General features: G+C 45.6%; 1 protein-coding gene across 8 annotated transcripts in view; it reads right to left on the bottom strand.

Moving 5' to 3' along the window:
• Positions 1-24,436, bottom strand: part of ZHX3 (zinc fingers and homeoboxes 3) — a 128,488-nt gene extending 104,052 nt beyond the window's left edge. For 4 of the 8 annotated variants that reach the window (XM_059707068.1, XM_059707062.1, XM_059707067.1 and 1 more), the window contains exon 1: positions 24,311-24,436. The gene's annotated coding sequence lies outside the window, so the exon portion shown is untranslated. Of the gene's footprint in view, positions 1-7,063; positions 7,563-24,310 lie in introns of those variants that run through there. The other 4 variants (XR_009454194.1, XR_009454195.1, XM_059707066.1 and 1 more) reach the window with 2 other exon arrangements.
• Between the last annotated feature and the right edge of the window lie 15 nt (positions 24,437-24,451).

Genomic DNA, 24,451 nt, shown 5'->3' with positions numbered 1-24,451 from the left:
GATGAAGGAAGCCACCACACTGGCACTTGCTTATAAGCCCAGAAAATGCAACTGTGCCCAGATATTCCATCATAAGGTCTGTCAAATCCACTGCATCTGTGCCAGTTCAACTGCTTGCTTGGGTATTTGAAGTAAGCTCCCGGTGATTATCATCACTGAAATAAGTAGCAATGATGGTGAGTACGTTTCTGGTGCAAAGTATAAAAATAATCAACCTCTCAAAAATAGCCAGCCCCTCTAAAGATCTCTTTACCTTGAAAATATAGCTTAAGAGAGGAAGGAGTTTAATAAGGAAGGAAGGAAGGAAAGAAGGAAGGAAGGAAGGAAACTATTTTAACTACAAACATTTAAGAAGTTTAAATCCAAACATAAAGCCATGCAGCAAAAGAATAATTATAAATCCCAAGGCAAATCATTAATTCCCTGATAATTTTAATAAATTCAAAACCAGAGTCAGTGAGATAATATTGTTATGATCTTTTTGTCACACTTACCCAAACTGTAATTTGTTGATGGGGCTACACAAGTCTTTTTTTTTGAGGGGGGAGGGGGCTTTTTTTCCCTTCTTATAATATTAATAGCTAACACTGATTGGGTTTTTTGTGTGTATAATTATGCTCCTCACAATGACCCTATGAGATAAGAATTATTCTTTTTCTCCATTTATAGCTGAAAAGACAGACTTAGATATGTTAAGTAATTTGCCCAAGGGTTTTCAGCTGGAAAGTGGCAACGGTAAAATTAAAACACAGAGCCTGAATACAAACTAATCTATGTGCTTTGGCAGAGTGGTTATTATCAGAAACTTCCCAGGAAATGCAAAATCCCAACCCAAGCATTCTTATTTTTTATACTCCAATGTATGCTTAGAAACAAAATGACGAGGAATCATCAAATATTAATATTATGGCATATTTCCTATTCATTCATTTCTACTCCATACATATTAGAAAGCATAATGAGTGAGAGAGAGATTTTTATAGTCAGATTATGTAGATTCAAATCTTAGCTCCAGCACTTTGTTAGCTATATAACTTTAAAAATTACTTAACTTCTCGCCTGGCCAGCGTGGCTCAGCGGTTGAGCATCAACCTATGAACCAGGAGGTCGAGGTTCGGTTGCCAGTCAGGGCACATGCCCGGGGTTGCAGGCTTGATCCCCAGTAGGGGGCGTGCAGGAGGCAGCAGATCAAAGATTCTCTCTCATCACTGATGCTTCTATCTCTCTCTTTCTTCCTCTCTAAAATCAATTTTAAAATATATTTTTTAAAATTAACTTCTCTAAGCTCAATTTTCTCAACTAAAAATAGAAATGCTAATGAAATAACCATCACTACCTTAGTTAAGGGTTCTCCCAGATATTTAGAGATATGCAAGAACACACCTTAGTAATGGACCTGGCACAAAGTAAGTCTCAAAAAAAGTTAGCTGCTATAATATTAATATTATTCAAAAGGTGTCAAGGTCCTGCATCTACTGGATTCTAAGCAGAGCACGGGGTGCCAGAACGGTACCATCAACAATCCAAGGTTTCCCCTGCCTCATAGATCTTGTGTCTATCAGGGGAGCAGACAATAAAGAAGAAAACACACATATAAATGAAACTAGAGGCCCAGTGCACAAAATCATGTGCAGGTATGGTCCCCAGGTCTAGCCTGTGATCAGGGCCATCTTCCCTGGCTGCCAGCAGCCACCCACTCGGGTTCTCCGTTCACCATCCAGCAATGGGAGCCGGACAGCTGGGGGAGGGACTGAGAGGTCAGCCACACACTGGCCCCTGTGTGTGGGGTGATCAGCAGGGCGGGGGCCTTGGCCTGGTGCCACCTGCATCCCCTGCCACCTACCCCTGGTCTCAGTTCACCATCGGTGATCAGAGACTGCTGGCCAGGGGAAAAGGACCAAGAGGTGGTCAGTGCACCTCATAGTGACTGGTCAAGCGGTCATTCCAGTCGTTCTGCTGTTATAGTCGCTGGGCTTTTATTATATAGGATACTTGGAATTTTGGCTAAGCAGGAAATGCACATGTACTGAGAGAAGGGGCAGTGGGGAGTTACTATAGAAGCGGTGATCAGGACAGGCCCCTCAATGTTTGAGAAGGCTCTATGAGAAGAGGGGGGCGGAGGAGGGAGTGCGGGGCAGAGGGAAGGGTCTGTAGAGGTACTTGGCATATTTGAGGAACTGACAGTGCTCCAACCTGATACAAGCATGGCAAGCTGGAGAGGAGGCAGAGCGGGAGACAAGGCCTGACATCTCTGAGTAAGAAGTGTGGATGTGGGCTAAGCGCAGTGGGAAGCCACTAAGCAAGAAGCTAATGTGATCTGGTTTAGATTTCTAGTAGGATCACCCTGGCTGTAGAGGGGAGAATGGGGTAGAAGAAGGTAAAAGTGGAAGTTAGGAGATACCAGGTAACAGGTAGAGGCAGTCACCCAGCTGAGAGAAGATGGTGGATAGATTAGGAGGGTGGAGGGAATAGAGGATTTGCGCTATTCTGTAGACTCAGCCACACGGATGGATTGAATGTGGAGTGAGGAATCAGGAAGAATCAAAGATGATTTTCTGGCCTGAACACTGAGTGAACAGTAATGACAATGAAACAGGGAAGGCTGGGGAGAGGGGAGGAAGGGGCCAGGAATGAGGAATACTAATTTGGAAGTTTAAGAGGAAGACTGAGCGATCAATGTTGGATATGTGTGAATTTTGAGATCACTGTGAGGCAAGCAAGTAGAGATAACAGGAAGGAGGTAGTTGAAAATGCAAGTCTGGAACCAGAAAAACGTCCAGGCGGGGGGTGTAACTGAGGGAGTCATCTGCATCCAGAGGGTATTAAATCCTGGGAACAGATGAGATCATTTAGGGAGAGAATATGATCAGAGAAGGGAGGTAATCAAATGAGAAAAGAGAAGAAATAATAAATCAGGTTGGTAATCTAACACTAATCGTAGTAATGTTAAAAACACACAGAAAAATTAAAAATAAATTCTTAACATATTACCTTTAGGCTTTTAAAAGAAAAAAAATTCATTTTGGATTTTTCCCAAAAGTTTCTATATATCGGAAGCATAAGAAAAAAAAATTTTAAGTTCTCTGTTTGGACTATATTCAGAAGGATCCTTTTCCTTAAGAGCAAAAATAAGATTTTTTTTCAAAAACTCACTACTTGAAATTCAAGGCTTTAAAAAGCTTACTCTCACACTGTGTCCTCTCTGTAAACATTTTACCTTAAGATACAATTCTACTTTAAGATACAATTGCATAAAAATGCAATTATATGTCTTATTATCAATGCCTTTTCATCCTGAAAGATGAAACTGGTCCTTTCAAACAGTCCAAGAGTCACATGAGAGGTATAAAATGCTCAAGAGATCAAGAATTTATTTTAAAATGTTAAAAAACTTAAGTGTACTCTCCCGGCCATCCAAAAACTGATAAGCAAGGAGCTGAAAAGGATAGACTTGCCAGGAAAAATATGTAAATATAACAGCTACTCCTCAAATGAAAACACATAAAAGCTGTAATTATATCTCTGGGTATTTGTTAACCCAAAAAACTCACCATGCTCTTGAGGCTTATACTGTCATTAAGAACTATCAAATTGAAATCATAGTTGTAAACATAACTGGGATACTTTATATGTTTAAAAGATTTGCAATGTTTCACAAGGGATGATGTATAAGAAGGAAAGTCAGTAACATTTGCCAAAACTGTTCCTTTCCGTCATTGTGAAATTAAATCAAGACTGAAATTCTTTTTTACAATCATAAGACTCACTTTGTAAAATTCTTCTGTTCAGATAAGGAGAGGACTAGCCTGACTTGTAAGGGATTGTTATTCCATTTCATGATGTAGCTATGTAAAAGCCTAGGAGGCTACCAGGAAGGTCACATGAATTGATGGATAATGAGCATTCATTCATTCATTCATTCAACAAAATATTGATAAAGCACCCATAAGTGTCAGGTGCTATTCTGGGCCCTGAGGTTACATCAGTGAAAAAGTCTCACATTTAGGGGTTAATGGGGGAGCCAATAAAACAACAAGTAAATACATATGTATTTGCCAAGTGGTGTAAGTGCTATGAAGATAAATAAGTAAAGTGAGTTGAAGGAGGGCTGGAGAATGAAGTGTATATTACCCACAATGATCAGGGAAAGCCTGATGGTTATACCTGAGCAGAGACTTGAGGTCAGCACCATGATATCCAGGGAACAGAGTTCTAGATAGAGGAACAGCAAGTGCAAAGTCATTGAGCCTAGGGTACGCTTGAAGTTTTTAAGGCATAGCAAAGAGAACCATCCAGCATGGCTGAAAGTGAAGACAGGGAGACAGCCTGACAGGCAAGAACTTCAGATTTTACTTTAAAATGAGAAGCTATTGGAGTGCTCTAACAGAGGTTCTAACTTTTTAAAAAGATCACAAAGGGAACACAAGTTCTTACTCATAAAAACAAAACAAGTAGATATCTCTCAATCTATTTATAAGTTTAAAAAAAATGCAAAAATACAATCTTATAGTATGGTAGCATTTTGTAAAAAAATACACATAGGAACAAAAAACTAAAAAGATAAATACTGTGATTTACTATGGTTTGTGGGATTGTGATTTTTTTTCTTAGGTTTTGGTTTTTCTAGTTTTCTGCCTTACACATGAATTACTTTTGAAAATTTAAATGTTATCTTAAGGGGGGGGGAGCACTCCCACTGTGAGACTGCCTTAGTCTGAAATTTTAATTATGGGGAAAAAATAAATAAAGCATGGGAAACATTTTCTCCAAAAATTACTCGACTTTCTATTCAATGTTTGCCTGTAATGAAGCACTGCACAAATAAAGTGCTGTTCAATGTATCAAGGTCACAAAACCAACTTGATTAATATGTTTATCATTACACTAGAGGCCTGGTGCATGAAATTCGTGCATGGGAGGGGGGGTGTCCCTCTGCCCAGCCTGCACCCTCTCCAATCTGGGACCCCTCAGGCGATGTCCAACTGCCGGCAGTTCGGACATCCCTCTCACAATCCGGGACTGCTGGCTCCTAACCACTCGCCTGCCTGCCTGCCTGCCTGATTGCCCCCTAACCTCTCCTCTGCCAGACGGATTGCCCCCAACTGCCCTCCCCTGCAGGCCCAATGGCCCCCAATTGCCCTCCCCTGCAGGCCAGATTGCCCCCAACTGCCCTCCCCTGCAGGCCAGATGGCCCCCAACTGCCCTACCCTGCCAGCCAGATGGCCCCCAACTGCCCTCCCCTGCAGGCCCAATGGCCCCCAACTGCCCTCCCCTGCAGGCCCAATGGCCCCCAACTGCCCTCCCCTGCTGGCCATATTGTGGTGGCCACCTGGTGGCAGCCATCTTGTGACAATGTGAGGGTATCCTGTGAGGGCACGAGGACCACCTAGGCTTTTGGCTTTTATTAGTATAGGTAGTAGCTCTGTCCTCTAAAGCAACTTTGATTACCATCTTTCCAGGGCAGCAATAGAAAGCCCTTTTCATTAATTTCTTAAGACTCTTTGATACTATTTTGCTGCTTCTGGATTTTTCCACTGTATGTCTCTTAGAAACAAATTAAGCCAGAATAAGTTGTTCCAGCTAATGAAGTGTACTTTGGGTTCTTTCCCCGTGATTGAGAATTCTCCAGCAAAATACCAAATTGTTTTAGGACGCATTTTCTCTTAGTTTTGAAATATTGCAATACTAGGTTACTACAAATAAAGAGCATCAAGATAACAATATACAAGAATGTGTATAGTCCTAACTGGTTTGGCTCAGTGGATAGAGCGTCGGCCTGGGGACTGAAGGGTCCCGGGTTCAATTCTGGTCAAGGGCATGTACCTTGGTTGCGGGCACATCCCCAGTGGGGGGTGTGCAGGAGGCAGCTGATTGATGTCTCTCTCTCATTGATGTTTCCAACTCTCTATTCCTCTCCCTTCCTCTCTGTAAAAATTTCAATAAAATATATTTAAATAAAAAAGAATGTGCATAAATGGAAACTACAGGACTCCTTTTTTAAAGCAAGGATACGTGGGGGTCTCATGAGTAAATTACTATGTGTCCACATAATTTAAAACAGAAAAGAGTATATGCCCTTCCTACTCCCTTACCACCCCCCCACCCCCACCCCCTATCATTTAACAGTTTCTCCCAGGGCACAAACTCAGGACAATCACTCCTCAGAAATGCAAACCACTCAACTCAAAGTGACTCGGGCTCTCAAACACTTTGCACCTGAGCGCCACATCCCACCCACCACTCCATCACGTTCAACAGTCTTCTCTGAATGAAAATCCCAAACCGGGAAGGTCTCACTGGCCCCCAACACCTCACACGCCACGCGCGGCACCCGGGAACGCGGCGCCCGGGTTTTCTGTCTTCGCGAGGCCCAACCAGGGTTCCAGGATTCAGGATCCTACTGTACCCCAGCGGGTCGAGTCCGGATTCATCTGCCTCCCTAGTCGAACTGGCGCTCTTTAGACCAGAGGCAGTGGCCGGGCCTTTCCCGCAGGACACGCGGGCCGGCGGGAGTCGGAGCAAGTGGCTCTGACCTCCCAGCATCTCCGCCTCCCGTCAGTCAGGCCGTGCCCGCACTCCCCTCCCTGCTCTCGGGCGCACGTGTCGCCCCCCGGCGCACCCTCGGACACGCACCCTCACACGGGCGGGAGGGCGGGCATCTGCGGACCCCCACTTTCCCTCCACACCCCCCTCGTTGCTCCTTTCGCAACTGTCTGGCCGACCTGAGCTACACTGAACCCTAGGAGCGGTGGCACCCCACGCCCCCAGGACGCCAGAGCCTGGAAGCTGGGGGAGGGGGTGATGACAGATGGGCGAAGGGCGGGGCTTCGGGGGGAAGGGGCGGGGCCTCCCAGCATGGAGGTGCTGGCGGCTGACAGTAAGAGTGGGGCAGCAGGCGGGAGGGGTACGCGGACACTGCGGGCAGGGCCGGGGGCTCAGACGTGGCGGGAAGGAGCTCGCGCAGACACAGGGGGCTGACAGGCAGAGACACACACAGACACGGGAACTGACAGTCGCGGGGACACACGGGCCGGCGGGCCGGCGGGCCGCGGCAGGCGCTCACCTGGCAGGGGCAGGGGCGGCGGCAGCGGCGGCGCCCGCGGCCGGGCGGCTCTCACCGCGCTCTGGGCCTCTCTCCTGGCGGCCGCCCGGCCGGCCGTCGCAGGCCCGGCTGAGGCGGCGGCGACGCCGGAGCCGCAGACTGCTGAGCGGCGGGGACGCAGCTGCACTAACCGACTCCCGGCCGCTCGGCTCGGCTCGGCCGTACTCGGAGACGCTCGGCTCCGCTCGGTCCCGCTCGGCTCGGCTGGGGGCGTGGCCCGAGGCCCCCCGCCCAAGTCGCCTCTGGCGCCGGTGGGCGGGGCTTCCATGCGAGCGCGAGCCCCCTGACGTACCCGGGACCAGACCTTGCCCCGGGCGCATGCGCGGGCTGCGGTCCCGCTCTGCCCCGCGTGGAACTTGAGGGCGTTGGTAAAGAAGGGGACAGGGGCGGATGCTGCGGCCCCAGAGGTTACCGGCTTTTGTATTCCATATCCTGGTCTTTCTGGAGGACCAGCTAAGGAAGGCCACACCAAGCTACACTTTGAAAAGGATGTGGGCAGGGGCCAGAGGCCGTCCCCGCCCTCTCCCCCACCCCCGTCCAGTGTTTCCCAGCACGCGTCACCTTGGGACTCCGTCTTTCTTTCATCCCACCAACAGGCACGTCACGGCAGTTTTGAAACTCTTCAGTTTCCTAAACAGGACAACAACTCCTCATCACTGCTTTCCTAACGTTACATTTTCAGGGACTTGAAACTTGAAAGCATCCATGAGCCCCCTCATAGAATAATGCTGGCCCTTCTTCACAGCTTCGGTTGTGTAACCTGTAACACCTGGGATGGGAGCGGGCCTTTTCCTGCGTTTTCCTCACCTGCTCCAGGCACCGTGTTTGTTATAGAGCCCAAGTCTGCAGCAAATGTGCTCAGGAAGGGGTCCCCACCTCTAGGATCTAGTGATTAATAAACAGCAAGAGCTCTGCAGCCTGACTAACTGGGTTGGAATCCCAGATCTGCATTACACCCGCAGATGAATAGTTGGTAGAGTGACTCGGGACATGCTACTTAATCTCTCCTCCGTAAAGGAGCTATGAAAATATGAGTAACGAAGCCAATAGGAATGGTTGAAAGGATTAAATAGCAGCACAGGTCAAGTTTTCCACACAGTGCCTGTTGTTGAATAAATAAGGCTGGCTTTAACTTTAGTTTACTTGCAATTTTCAGCGCCTGAAAATCAGTCAACATATACGAAGGTGGGCCAAAGTAGTGAGTATGCGAAAATTTATTTTTGTAGTATGTATTTTTCTGTATGAACTGTAAACCTACTTTTGCCCCTCACCCCCCCACACACAAGGGCCGAGCAATATGTCAAACTTGACGTGTACAATGCCAAACTGAAAACTGCTCCTCAGCTTGCTCCTTTCACAGTCTTCCCCACCTCAATGAATGTCAGTTCCTCCTCCTGGTGGCTCAGGACAAACCATTGGAATCATCCTTGACTGGGCTCTTGTATCACATCCCACACGCCGTCTAGCCGCAGAGCTTGTCCGCTCTCCCTACAGTACCCTCATCTTCTCTTTCCTGGAGTATTGCAGTAACCTGCTGCCTGCTCTCCCTGAATTCACTCTGCTCTCATGGCTGCTTGTTCTCAAGCAGCCAGAGGGATTCTGTTGAAACCTAAGTCAAGACATAGTTCTCCTCGAAAGCCTTCAATGGCTTCCCACCTCACTCAGAGCAAAAACCAGTCTTTTTTTCAAGGACCTTCAAGATTCTATGTGACTGCACCCCTCCACTCCCCAGCACTCTGCGTCTCCATCCAATCCACCCCCTCACTCCATTCCAGCCACACCAGCCTCCTTCCTGCTCCTAGAACATGCAGGCCACTTTCACCTCAGCACCTTTGCCCTTGGCATTTCTTCCCTCCAAGATATCAAAAAGGCATGCATCCTTACTCCAAATATCTACTCAAAAGTCATCTCCCCAGGCAGGCTGGTGTGGCTGCGTTGGCTGAATGTTGACCCATGCACCAAGAGCTCACGGGTTCGATTCCTAGTCAGACAGAGCACATGTCCCAGTTTTGTGCTCAATCCCCAGTAAGAGGCCTACAGGAGGCAGCCGATAAATGTTTCTCTTTCTTAGACTTTTCTGTTTCTCTCCCTCTCCCTTCCTTTTTCTCTAAAATCAATTATATATATATATATATATATATATATATATATATATATATATATATATATATATATATATATTTAAATCAACTCCTCAGAAAGACCTCCCAGACCACTCTACTAAAACATCAAGTCCCAACCCCCATCACTCTCTCTTTCCTCATCCTGCTTTATTTTTCCTCATGGCCCTTATGACCTGAATATCATCTGTAATGTCCCAAGGGCACGAACTTTGTGTTCTAGCATCTGGAGCATGGCCTGACATGACCTGAATATCATCTGTAATGTCCCAAGGGCACGAACTTTATATTCCAGCATCTGCAGCATGGCCTGACATGCTCAAGCACTCAATAAATATTTGTTGAATGAAAGTATATATGGAATGTGTTGTTCCGAAGGACTCCATTTACTCAACCGGCTTATCTGAGCATGTATTCTGACCCAGGCCCTGTGCGATGCAGAGGTAAAGGAGGCACTCTTCCGACCACTGAGAACTCAGTATTTTGGAGGAGACAGACATGTAAAGAAGCGCTTCTGGAAGAAAGTATGTCACGCTCTATGGCTATGCTCACTGCTTTGGGAAGCAGAGAGAAGGACATAATTAATACTACATAAGAGAGTGTGGAAAGGCTTCCCAGAGGAGGTGACATTAGGCTGGTTCTAAAGAGATGAGGAGGAGGAGACTCCAGGCAGAGGAAACAGCATGCACGTAAAACCAGTGTTGGGAGGTTTGTCACAAATCTCATTTACCCAAGGAGGCAAATTATTATTTTTTAAATAATTTAAGAAGATTCCAGGTGGTTCCTATAATGTCACCTGCACTCACTCACATTCTGATGAGCTTTCTCAAGCGGGAAAGAAACTGTCAGAAGTATAGTTGATGAAATCGAGTTATAACCTGAGCTCCGTTTTATTGGAGTGAGCTACACCTGTGACTTTTTTTTTTATGTCAGGGCCCAGAAGCAAAGAGCATTTTTCATTAGATGTTTACTGGCTGCAAGTACCAGTTACCCATCAGGCCAGTTTAAGGAAAATAAAAGGATAACTTAAAGCTTGGGGTGGGGGCAGGAGGGTGGTTCTCTCAGGCCAAGGGCAAGAACCCAGCTGGACTTCTGGATGAATTAGAAGTAGAGCAAGGGTTACCAGTAGGACCATCTCTCTGCAAACTTGTTTTCTCTGATTCATGATAATAAAATGGACATATGTCTGCCAGCCACTCCCAAGTACATGACAATTCCAGAGAGAGACTAAAAATCCCTAATTGTTCCAATTTCCAAATCCCAGAAAAGAGGCTCTCATTGCCCCAACTTGAGTCAGGTGCCCCCTCCTAGTTCACCAGGAACCCACCGCTGTGGATCAGGACCACAAAAAAGGAATTGTTTGGGGTTGAGGAGATATCTTAATAGCGCTCCCTCATAGAACCATTAATTTCACATAATGGAAAAACATCTGGGAGACATTTGATTGTGACACAGGAGCTGATTATTGAGTTTCTGATTTCTGCTTAGTAGGGAGGCCTCTATAGGCAGCAATCAAAGCAGGAAGTTGTTCTTTTCCCAACAAAAAGTGGACAGAAACTGGGGTGGTCTCCATAAGTCCTCTGTAGTGGGTATTCTGATGGCCTCCTGTGGTAGTTTATATTAATGCCAGCCACCAAAGATTTTTGGGTTCGCTTGCGAGACACCTGTTAGGATTGTACTTCTTTACATCTGTGAGTCAGGAGTGGCCATGTCACTTACTTTTGTGATGGTCAATAAAGTATGAGTAGAAGTATATCACTCCTGGACCCACATTTTAGGAGCTAGTAGGCTATTTTTTGTTTTCTCTTTCCCTCAGTAACAGCAAAAGACAATGCTTGAGATAGTTGTAGTTCCATCAGCCTAGGTCCTGGAGTGAGAAAACATGGAATAATGCCCCTAGATGACCCACAGTGGATATGTAGTATTAGCAAGAAATAAACCTTTGCTGTTATAAAAAAAAAAAAATTCGTGCTTGTTTGTTATCACAGCAAAACCCAGCTTATCCTGAGAGATGCATCTTCCTAACATCCAGTCTATCTCACCGCCCATTGTACAGCAAGACAATCTGAGTGGGAGGGACCCTCATCTCCCACATGGGTGTGGACCCTAAGCCAGTTGAAGTAATCTCATGCACCTTGTATTGGTTGCTCTAGCAATAGCCCTCTTACCCTGGCCTACATCTATCCGTACCCAATATTTACCTCATTGCAATAGTTGCATAAAACCTCCACTGTCTCCCTGGATGGCAGTAAGGAGCTATTTGCTGCTGGCAGCTACTTTGTGACCAGGAAGAGAGTCAGCCTAATGATGACACCAATGCATGGAAAAGGAAAGGGCAGATGAACTGAAGAGAAACAGAGCTGGGGTGCTGATCAAGGCTTACCTGAATCCATCTACCCAATAAAGCTACATAAGTCAATAAATTCCCTTTAGCATCGATTCTCATTTGACTTGGATTCTCATAGTTGAAACCAAAAGCATTCCAACTATGACTGTTCACTGCATACTTCTGAGTAGTAGCCAGTGCCATTAACTCATAGGTGGGAAAGAGTCTGAGCTATGAACACGTGCAGGAAGAGAAGCTGAGAATTCTACCTGATTTATATGCCAGTTCCTTATCAAGAATGAGTATCACGACGCAGGCACAGCACAAAGAAGGACCAGGATGAGGCCTGATGCCAGAGGCTGTCTTCTGCTAGCACTCACAGCTGGGGTCCTCCTGCCTCTATGGGCAGCCCAGCCCAGGACCCCCGTCCTAACACAGGGTGGGATCTGGAATCACATCTTATTTTCTAAACATGCAGTTTCTGCTGGACCAGAGACGAGTTTGAATGTCCCTGAGCTCTCCAAGCTCAAGGCATTGTCTGTCCCCACCCACTGCTCTCCAATAAATATGTATTGTGCACCTACCATGTCCCTGACCCTCTGTTAGGTTCTGGATATGCAACAGTGAATAAAACCAGAGACCTTCATGGAGCTTACAGCCTAATAAGTAGGGCAGATATTGGTCAAATAATCAACAACATAAATCTTACATGGTGCCGGGTACCATGAGATCCAGTGGGGGTGGGGGGTGGATGGGGGGGGCGGGGGAGATGAAAACCTTGGAGAATTTAATGCTGGCAAGCCTGCACTACCAGATTTTCAAGTCAAAGAAAAACAATTCTAGGTGGAAACACAGAACTATAGGACAAAATGAAGATCACAGAAAACAGTATATATGTGAATAAATATGTGGAAAACTACTTTAACTTTAAAATAATTACTATTTAAAGCAATAACAATGTATTTTGAGATTTGTAACATGTAAAAGTAAACAATATGACAGAAATATCATAGAAGGTAGAAGCAATAAAGATAATTATACTGGCCGAAACTGGTTTGGCTCAGTGGATAGAGCGTCGGCCTGCGGACTGAAAGGTCCCAGGTTCGATTCCGGTCAAGGGCATGTACCTGGGTTGCAGACATATCCCCAGTAGGAGATGTGCAGGAGGCAGCTGATCGATGTTTCTCTATCATCGATGTTTCTAACTCTCTATCTCTCTCCCTTCCTCTCTGTAAAAAATCAATAAAACATTTAAAAAAAATAAAATTTCAGTTTAAAAAAGAAAAGATAATTATACTGTTATGAGGTTCTTACATTGCTGGGAAAATTGTAAAATACTAATTCAAGTTATGCTGCAATAAGTACGGGTGTATATTATAATCTCTAAAGTAAGCATTAAAAACATAAAAATGGTTTATCTAACATTCCAGTGGAAAAGAAATTGAAAGCAAGGCTTCAAAGAGATATTTGTACACTCATGTCCAAAGCAACATTATTCAAAATAGCCAAAATGTGGAAGCAGCTCAAATGTCCATCAATAGACGAATGAAAAAACAAAATGTAACATACTCATACAGTGGAATATTATTCAGCCTTTAAAGGAAGAAAGTTCTGACATATACTACAACATAGATGAACTTTAAAGACATGAAGCTAAGTGAAATAAGTCAGTCACACACACAAAATAAAAATAAATGAGTCACAAAATACAAATACCCTATCGCTCCATTTATATGAATTACAGGCATACCTCAGAGATATTATGGGTTCAGTTTCCGACCACCACGATAAAGTGAATATAGCAATGAATGTTTTTGGTTTCCCAGTTCATATAAAAGTTATGTTTACACTATCCTGTAGCCTATTAAGTGTGCAATAGCATTACATCTAAAAAAAACACCAGTGTATATATCTTAATTTAAAAATACTTTATTGCTAAAAAAAATGCTAACCATTATCTGAGATTTCAATGAGTCAATCTTTTTGCTTGTGGAGGGTCTTTTAATTTGTTAAAAAAAAAATGCAATATCTGCAAAGCACAATAAAGCATAGTGAAATAAAGGTATACCTATATCTAAAGTAGTCAAATTCATAGAAACAAAAAATAAAATGGTGGTTGCCAGGGGCTGGGATGGGGGCAGGAATGGGCAGTTCTTGTTTAGTGGAGATAGAGTTTCAGTTGTGCTAGCTAGATGAAAAGTACTCTGGAGACCACCTGCACTGAAGTGGGAGTTACTTAAAGCTAGTGAACTGTACACTTAAAATGGCTACAAAGGCACATTTTGTTATGTGTATTTTATTGTTTTATGCTTTTATTGACTTTAGAGAGAGAGAAAGGGAGAGGAGGGGGAGAGAGAGAAACATCCATGAGAGAGAGAGAAACATCAATTGGCTAGCTCCTGCACACTCCTTACTGGGGATTGAGCCCACAACCTGAGCATGTGACCCCCACTGGGAATCAAACTGGTGACCTCTAAGTGTATAGGACGACACCCATCCAACTGAGCCACATTGGCCAGGGTTTGTTATGTGTATTTTACAACAGTTTTTTAGAAAAATTAAATGGAGCCCTAGACAGTTTGGCTCAGTGGATAGAAGACTGAGGGGTCACGGGTTTGATTCCTGGTCAAGGGCAAGCACTTTGGTTGCAGGCTCAATCCGCGCCCCAAATGGGGTGCATTTGAGAGGCAACCAATTCATGTGTCCCTCTCACATCGCTGTTTCCCTCTCTCTGTCTCTCCCCTCTCTTCCACTCTCTCTAAAAATCAAAGGAAAAATATCCTTGGGTGACGATCAACAAAACAAAACAAAATCAAACGGAGAAGATAAAATGAAACAATAATATATCCAAAAGAAGTGAGAAAAACAGGAACAAACACCAGGTAGTACAAATAAAAGACAAATAAGATTATAGCGGTAAATGATTTGGAACCAGACCTGTAATTATGTTATATGTAAGTGGACTAAATACTTAATAAAAAGAAAAAGTTTGACAGGCTGAATTACACAAACAAAAAGACTCAACTATGCAAAATTTATAAGAAACACACTTTAATTTAAGGACATATAGATTGAAAAATTAAAAATGGAAATATAGCTAACATTTAAATAAGAAATATTACCTACCTTATACAAATTCTATAAGAAAATAAGGGAACAATTCCCAATTTATTTTATAAGGTCAGGATAATCCTACTACCAAAACTTGGCAAGAATATGACAAGAGAAAATACCACAGTCTAGTATCTTTCATGATCATAAATACAACAACCTTAAACAAAATGTTAGCAAATCAAATACAGCATAAATAAAAAGGATAATAAATAAAAACCAAGTGGAGTTTGTCCCAGAAAGGCAAATCCGTTTAACATTTTAAAATCAACCAAACACTTTAACATAATAAAATAAAAAATAATTAAAAAATATATATTTTATTGATTTTTTTACAGAGAGGAAGGGAGAGGGAGAGGGATACAGAGTTAGAAACATCGATGAGAGAGAAACATCGATTCAGCTGCCTCTTGCACGCCCCCTACTGGGGATGTGCCCGCAACCCAGGTACATGCCCTTGACCAGAATCGAACCTGGGACCCTTCAGTCCACAGGCTGACGCTCTATCCACTGAGCCAAACCAGTTAGGGCTAAAAAAATAATTTGATCATCGGAATAGATGATTTTAAAAAGTACTTGCTAAAATTCAATACCTATTCACAATCAAAAACTTTTAGCAACCTAGGAATAGAACTTCCTCAATTTGATACAGGAAATATAGGGGGGAAAACAAAAACACCAAAGCTGGAGCTAACATCATCCTTAATGGTAAAATATTGAACACTTTCCTCCCTAAGGTCAGAACAGAGCAAGGATATCAGCTGTCACCACCTCTAATCAACATTTTACTCTATGTCCAAGCCAGGACTGTAAGGCAAGAAAAAAAAAGTCATAAAGAAAAAAAAGTAAAACTGTCTTTATTCAAAGATAACATGATAGTGGAGATAGGAAATCCTAAGAAATCTTAAACTTTTAGGACCAATAAATGACCATCTTAGTCTGGCTGCTATCATGAAATACCACAAACTGGGTCTTGTCAACAATAAAAATGTATTTCTCACAGTTCTGGAGGTTGGATGTCTGAGATCGGGGTGCCACATGGTCGAGTTCTGATGAAGGCCCTCTTCTGGGTTGCCAATTCAATACTATCCCCAAATCAACCTTATTTCTGTCGTCCAGCAAATGTCAGAAAATAGTTTATAAAAAGAATAGTCAAAATAGTTTTGAAATAACAATAACAAAAAATGCCAAGTACAGACAAACCTCAAACAATTCACTTCTCTACCCAACAATCCTTTCATGCTGATACCTGTATGATCAACCATGCATGTCTCAGGCAACAACAAAGGGGAGAATGCACAGGTATGAGTCAGTTTACCGCTAAACCTTATGTTGTTAGCATCTCAGGAAATTGTGCTGTGAATATTTTTGTGGGCTTTTTTTCCCCTTTGTTGCTGATTATTGCTAAATTTTCATTTTTTAATACATTTCATTTTCTTTCTTTAAAATATATTTTTATTGATTTCAGAGAGGAAGGGAGAGGGAGAGAGAGAGAGAAACATCAATGATGAGAGAGAATCATTGATTGGCTGCCTCCGCATGCCTCCTACTAGGGATCAAGCCACAACCTGGGCATGTGCCCTGACTGGGAATTAAACCTTGACCTCCTGGTTCATAGGTCAATGCTCAACCACTGAGCCATGCCAGCTGGGCTGGTTGAACTTCATAAAAACTGAACATTAGTTGTTAAATATCTGTTCATTTTCTTTTTTTTATTTTTTTTTATCTGTTCATTTTAATACACATAGATCTACTTCACACTTGGAGAGAAGGGTAATGCATATATTTATTATCTTGATTGTGGTTGATGGTTTCATGGGTATCTGCATGGTGTGGGGAGCAGGCCTAAGCCGTCAGTAGGACATCCCCTGAGGACTCCTGGACTGTGAGAGGGCACAGGCCAGGCTGAGGGACTGCCCCCTGCTCCAGTGCAGGAATTTTTGTGCACCGGGCCTCTAGTCATAAATAACCTCCTCCTTGTCATCATGTATCTAAGCGAACTTTCTTCAAAATACAGTTCAAGGAATGAGGTTGCTGAACAACATGCCCGAGTCAAGTTTCCCCGTGAAGCCCGCTGCCGGGAGGGTCCCAGTCTCTTCACTTGAGTTTCTGACCCTTTCCTGCTGCAACAAGACAGAGGGCAAGGACTTAGGTCCATGGCATCCCCCTTCAATTTGGTAGCGTCCTCGTGGTTGCTGACAAAGAATTCTTCAGGCACCTGGCTGTGGCCCTTCCGCAAGTGTGTAACAAATGAAATGTCTTTATTTTTTACTTGTTTTTTTGTCCTGTTTTGAGGGACGGGTGCAGGTTAGAGAAAGGAGCTCTATAGCCTGTCTTTCAGGGCACGCCCTGGCGGCCTTCAAAGGTCCACCCACAGGAGGGAGCTGGGCCTCAGGGCTTGGCCAAGGTTTGAAGCAGCCAGGAATGCAGCGACCCAGCTGGTCGCTCAGGAACACCTCAGTGAACAAGGCTGTGGGGAAGGAAGTCATTACACAGACAGCTGGACTGCAAAAAACAAAAATACTCCACGCACCAAACTCTACAAAGCAGTGTGGCTGGGTGCCCCATGACTCAACGGGTTGTCTGCCATGTGGCACACAACCCTCACCCACTGCTGGCCACTCCTCTGAGCAGCTTGGAAATGACTGGGCGGGGGCCCCGGGGAAATCCATGACTGTCTTCTCTCTCCACCCTCTCTGCTCTGCCACTGCTACCCTCAGCAGCTCCCTTCTCCTCACCCCTTCCTTTTTCACCCTTTTGCCTCTAAAAAAAAAAAAAAAAAAAGGCTGGAATTTAGTATTTCACACCTGCTGGAGACTTTGTGGGGACACTGAGGTCAAAACACTGGCAACCGCCCCAGCCGGTTTGGCTCAGTGGATAGAGGTTCAGCCTGCGGACTGAAGGGTCCCAGGTTCGATTCTGGTCAAGGGCACATGCCTGGGTTGTGGGCTCGATCCCCAGTGGGGGGCATGCAGGAGGCAGCCAATCAATGATTTTCTCTCATCATTGATGTTTTTTATCCCCCTCCCTTCCTCTCTGAAATCAATAAAAATATATTTTAAAAAAACACTGGCAACCTACTGAATCAGACAGATACCAGCAACAAGTCATACCACCTGGGCAGGGGCCATATCACCTAGAGAGAGGCCGGGGGAGACAGACGGCAGCAAGGGAGACTTCAAGGCAGAGGCAAGACCATCAGAGATGCAGATATTTACTCACTAATCTTGACTGGAGACCTACTCTGTGCCAGATACCATTCTGAGAATAGAAAGGTGCAGACAGATCCAATATCTTGTCACCCTGAGGACTACATTCTCCTGGGGGAAGACCCACAAACACTAAATACCATAAATTAGTAAATTAGGTAGCATCTGAAAAGGTGATAGGGCTACCAGAAAAGATTAGAACAGGGAAAGGTGGATGGGAGGGTTCAGGGTAGAAAGGTGACATCTGAGTCATCTGGAGGTGGTGGGGGAGTGAGCCATGTGGGTGTCCAGGGAAAGAGCATTCTGGGTAGAGGAAACCACCAGGGCAGAGGGGGCAGTGTGCCTGGTGTGCTTGAGAACCAACCAGGAGGTGAATGTGGCGGCTGCAGGCAGTGAGAGGGAGCTGAGTGGGAGATGAGAGCAGAGAGGTGGGAGGTGGGAGACTGGGAACCACTGGCGGGTTTTGAGCAGAGATCTAACCAGAACTGACTTTGGTTTTAACAGCGTCCCAATGTCAGGTGGCTTTGACCTCTGAGAGTCTGATGCAAGAGGAGTACAAAATGAAACTACTGAGTGTGGCAATGGTTTCATGGGTATCTACACCTGTCAAAACTCAAATGCACACTTTAAACATGTGTGGTTTACTGAACGCCAGTCAGACCTCAATAAAACTGGGAAAGTATGGAGCTTTAAATCTGTTACTATTTTCCCCACTTGATTCCCTAAATTCTGTCCAGGCTGTTGTGTGTACATCTAAGTCGTAGCTGCTCACTGCTGTGTAGAAAGAAGTCTTGCCAAAGACATAGAATTGTATGAAGTCAATGAGAGTGATGCTGGGAACAGCTGGAATTACAAAGCATTGGCAGATGAGGGTCTGGCAGTGCTAGAAAAGGACATCACAGGGCAGGAGTTTCCGAAGAATGATTTAAGTGAGAGATAAGAGAAGCCTTTGGAAAAACCAAAGGAGCCCAGAATTATTTTGGGATAGTTGTGCTTTTGAGAAAATACAATACTACATAAAGGATGTCATTCCATGCAATTATGCAATTGCTCCCTGCTCCCAAATTATTTAAATTATTCTTGGATCACACTAAAAATTAGGATAGGGTGGCATGCATAACCAAAATTTTATTCAGTATAGGATAAGATTTTGCTCAGCATATTTTTAAGTATAAGTTAATAACTGGTTTTCTTTTCTTCATGTATAACAATGGTTCCTACTTCACCAGCTTGCTTGTTATAAACTTCAAATAAGAGCATTCACTCACTTACACATGCAACTAATACTTATTGTGGGTCTCCTTTTGTGTACCAGGCACCAAGTGAGGCTTCAGGTTACAGTGATGAGCAAAAAGTGCCCTTGTGAAGACATAGCTTTCACTGAATGGTATATATAAGGCCCACATAAAACACTAAGATGAAAAGACACATAATTCTATGAGAGCCTATGTAAGGGAAAGTCAATCGAGCCAGAAGGTGTATTAATTAGCTATTACTGTGTAACAAATCACCCTAAACTTAGAAATTTTGAACAACATACATGTCCTAGAGGCCCAGTGCATGAAGTTTGTGCACTGGGGGGGGGGGGATCCTTCAGCCTGCCTGCACCCTCTCACAGCCTGGGAGCCCTTGGGGAATGTCCGACTGATGGCTCCAGGGAGAGGGCCTAAACCATTAGTCGGACATCCTTAGCGCTGCCGGGAGAGGCTCCTGCCATCACCACTGCACTCGGCAGCTATGAGCCTGGCTTCTGGCTGAGCCGTGCTCCCCCTGTGGGAGCACACTGACCACCAGGGGGCAGCTCCTGTGTTGAGCATCTGCCCCCTGGTGGTCAGTGCGTGTCATAGCGACCGGTTGTTCTGCTGTTCGGTCGATTTGCATATTAGCCTTTTATTATGTAGGATTATCTCACTACTTCTATGAGTCAGGAGTCTGAGCATGGCTTAGTTGGGTCTTCTGCTCTGGGACTCACAAGGCTGCAATCAAGGTCACAGCCAGGCTGCATTCTCATTTGGAGGCTGAACTGGGGAAAAATTACTTCCAAGCTCACGCAGGTTGCTGGCTGGGTTCATTTTCTTGTGACTGTAGGACTAAGGACTCTAGATTTTTGCTGGAGGCCGCCACAGCTTCTAGAGACCACCATAGCTCCTTGTGAGCTTCCTAAACCTGGCTGTTTACTCCATCACGTCAGCATGGAGAGTTTCCAGAGCTAGTCTGTAACATAATCATGGGAGTGACAGCTGGCACCCCTGCCATATTCTATTGGTTAAAATCAAGTTACAGGTCCCGCCCACACCCAAAAGGTAGGGATAACACAAAGGCATGGAGACCAGGAGGCAGGGGTACAGAGGGTCACCTTAAAGGCTGTCAGCACGGAAGGCTTCCCCGAGGAAGTAAAAATGGAGCTAGGATCTAGAACAACGACTAGCAACATTATGTCACTCTCCTGCTCCACACACATCAGTTGTTCCTCAGTGCCCACGGTTTTGCCCCATATTCCAGGCCAGGCAGGCTATCTGCTTGTACTCACTTTCGCTCCAGTATTCACGCCTTCATTCACCACTTCCACCCACTTAGGCTGCCGCTGGCTCTCCTGTATATCCTCCATCTACTTAAAATTCAAGGCTGAGCATAAATTGATCCTCCCTAAACAATATTTTTGAACATATATTTAAATGAAGAGCACCATGCTAGACCCTCCTTGAATTGGAAAGCATAATGAGGCATGGTCCTGAATGCCAGACGCAGAGTGGGGAGCAGAGGGTATCCTCAAATAAGAAGAGGAAGAATAGAAGGTTCCTTCGCTGAAGGTCAAGTTCATGGGGCAGCTGGTAAGTCCTACAGGGACGTTAGATGCACAGAAAGCTCCACTTCATGCAATGCTTCATGATCTTTCCGTATTCTTCCCTAGGCTGCAAATCACGAGCTGGTTCCAAAAGGTTTCGGTCAAACTGACGTTTTTCTGGGAAGGACAGTTGGAGCCAGGACCTGCCCAGCCACAGCCCACGCTGCCAGGCAACCTGGCCAGGCTGGCACCGGAGGCTTCTTTAGAAGGAGTAGGGAACAGCACAGAAGTCTCCTGCCCTCCAGCCCAGGATTCCCTGGCCCGGGGCCCAGAGCCTGGCTTCCTCTGGCCTGTGGCAGGGGGCTGGGTCAGGAGGGCGGGGCCAGCGGGGGCGCCTCTGCTTCCTCAACCCTCAGAATATATTAGCCTTGGACCCACGCACCTGCCCACTCCTGCGATAGGGGTCTGAATCTTTGCAGATGTTGTGAGGGCAGAAGCAGCTTGGATCTAGAGGTGGGGGAAGGCCGGGCTCCCAGAGTCCCCCTGCCCATCTTCCCTAGTGTCCACTCTACCTGGAAGCCAGTGGGCTTTTTCTCAATACCCATTAAAGCTTCATTTGCTCTGAGCACTTCAACACCATCAGAATCCTTCCCCACCCCACACTCCCACCCACCTCACTTCACTTTCCATCCTCAACAGTGAACTATCCCCAGGACCTTGTATAAAACTAGACCCTATGCCTGAAACATTGTTCCCACTCTTCTTCACCAAACAAACGGCATTTTTTATTTTTATTTTTTCAGGCTTAGACATCTACTCAGGTGTGGGGCGCGGTTACGGTTTTTTGGCCAGGTTCAAACCTCGGGCTAATGAAAGGACAGGGTCCTCTCATTGCCACGTGCAAGTCCCAGCTGGAGGGCAGGGCCCTCCCAGCACAATTATAGCCAACGGCTGTGGTTGTAAGCTTGAACCTATGGTCCGAACACGTAGCCCCACGTGCCTTGTGCTAGAGTTCAGGTGCATGTAGTTGAGTGAGGTTGAAACTCACGAGAATGCTGTAAACAACGTGATCACGCCCCTACTTTGCCTCCTGGCATCTGCTATAAAATAAAGACACGGCTTGTGGGCGCTGTCGTCTCCTCATCAGGGTCCCACCGAGACCCAGCTTTCATTCTCTTGTCTGCCTTTCCTTAATCCTTTCACCCCCCCACTCGGGATCACCCTTGGTTGTGCTGGCGTGGCACACTCAGGAAAGCTTGACTTGACCCCTCCCATCCTGCTATGGGCTCCAGGGCTTGGCCCACCACAGCTCTCATATTTTTACATCACAGTCACCTGACTGCCTGTCTATTCTTGTCTTTCTTTTCCTTCTTCCTCTCCTTCCCTCCCCCCAAGCCTGTGCTGTGGCTGCAGCATCACCGGTGTCTGGCCCAGGCATGGTGCTGGGTAAGATCATAAACACCTTGCCTGGTGGTCCTGTATACCTCTGCCTGGATTGGGGAGACTCCCGCAGCCGCTTCATGTCTTAGAGCAGCGGGTCTCAAACTACAACTGGCATCCGAATCACCTGGTGGGGCGGGGGGGGGGGGGGGGGGGCGGCGCTTTTAAAATAAAGATGGCTAGGCCTCACCCCCAGAGTTTCTGCTTCAGTAGGTCTGGAGTAGGGCCTGAGTTTGCATTTCTAAGGAGTCCCCAGGTGTGGCTGCTGCTGCCAGCCCAGGAACCAACTTTAAGAATCACTTTTTGCAAGTGTGTCAAACCCACCGGCTGCGAGTTTGACATGCTTGAGAGCATCAGTTTCCCCATGGCTAGAATAGGATAACTGCTGTTCCTACCTAGGTTTTGTGAGAATCCAATGAGACAATGCAAATGAAGAACTCAGCATTGTGCCTGGACCCAAGAAAGTGTCTGCAATTGCTAATGGGAGAGGGCAGGAGACATGCCAAGCCGGGAAAACATGAGCAAGAGCAGAGGCGGGACCGGGCCCAAGCAGGGCAGCGGGGCTGACAGAAGGGCCAAGGCCAAGCACAGAGGCCAGAGAGTCCAAGTTGCACGATGGAAGCAGCTGGGAGCAGGTGGAAACTGAATGTGGCAACACTGGGCAGGAGGCTGTCGCCGGCAGCAAATCCCACATGCTGGGTTCTCCTTGGCTGTTTGGCCAGGCACTGGGTTGCCAGGTTTAGCAAATAAAAATAAAGTCTGTCTTTAAATTTGAATTTCAGATAAACAACACATAATTTTAGTATCAGTGCGCCCCAAATATTGCATGGGACACACACTAAAAATAAAACACCTTATGTTATTGATCAGAAATTCAAACTTAATGAGGCATCCTTTATTTTTATTTGCTAAATCTGACAACTCTAGCCAGATACCAACTGCTTACCACCCAAACCCCGAGTCTGCATGCTGGAGGGAGAAGGTCCCAGATCCCTCTGCCTCCCTTCCCACCTTCACCAAGGCCATCAGGAGTGGTCCGAGCTGCAGGCCTGGGTGAGGGGGTCCTTTCACCTCATGCTGGCTCACCCAGCAACTAATCCTTGGGTCTGACTTAATGAAGCACAGAAGACCACCTAGTTCCATAGAGAAGGAAGTGCCACCTACAGTTCTGAGTTCATTAAGAAACCAACAGTTGCCAGTAGCAGGGGCCCATCCGGTGAGTGTACTCTGAGAGAGGAGAAAATAGCCTCTATCTATCACCCCAGAAAGGGGCAAACACAAGCACCCATGGCAGAGTGGGCCGGCCTCAGTCAGTTCACGTGGGCATTATTCTCCCAGAGGCTGCCTGTCTCCCCTGCCTCATAATCACCAAATTTCTGATTTATAGTTCCAGAAACAAGCCTGTCAGAAACACAATTTCTGCAACAAACTTTATATCAACTCCCTCCACCCAATCTAACAAGAAACAATGAAGACAATTTGTGTTGCATCTTAAAAAATATATGCCATAAACATTATTGAATGCTTAGTGTGTGCCCTGTGTCATATTTAGCATTTTATTTGGCCCAGTAGTTCTCAGCCTTGGCTACACATTACAATCACCTGGAGAGGTGTTTTGTTTTGTTTATTTGTTTTTTAATTCCAATACCCCAGACATTGGTTCTTGCACTGGACACAGTGATTCCAATGAGCAGTCAATGACTTTGTTTATTCTGTTTAATCCTCACAATACAATCCTGAAAGGGAGGTTTTATCTCCATTTTGCAGATGAGAAAACTGAGGCTCGAAGAGGAGTAACTATGCATCTGCAGCCACAACCTCTGAACCTCTCCTTCCTTCCTATTCTCACTGCAGGGATTGCGACGTTTCCAGTATTTCACTGTTATATATAATAGTTATAGCTAACGCTTCCACAGAAAGGTTTGTGGCATGGCACTGCCCTCTGGCCACTTTGAGATAGCTCTGCTCCCAACAAGGCTCTTCTGAAATACCAGCCAAACGCTGCCTGGGTTCAGGACTGACACCAAATGACTTTTGCTAGAGCAAAGACAACGGAGGTTCCAGCCAGGTCCTGTCCTCTTGGGTCACAGAACCTCGTAGCCAGGTCTCACTCCCCACCGCCCAGCACTTCTGAGTCTGGCTCTTTGCCATTGTGCCCCACCCACCCTTCCAAGCCTTTCCTCAGTGCCCAGCCCTTTAAACAGCAAATTCCCTCACCTCCTGAGCCTTCTGAGCGCATCTTCTTTGCAGGCCCCACATCCTGAGAGGCTGTCGGAGAGGTCTTTTGATACAGGACAGACCGCGAACCACAGATCCAAAAGGAAAAAAGCGTTCCCTGGCGCGAGCCTCGCCGGTGGC

This window comes from Myotis daubentonii, chromosome 8, assembly GCF_963259705.1.
Source record: "Myotis daubentonii chromosome 8, mMyoDau2.1, whole genome shotgun sequence".
NCBI classification, from domain to species: domain Eukaryota; kingdom Metazoa; phylum Chordata; class Mammalia; order Chiroptera; family Vespertilionidae; genus Myotis; species Myotis daubentonii.
The sequence above is the reverse complement of the archived record's forward strand: the minus strand, read 5'-3'. Positions and strand labels throughout refer to the sequence as shown.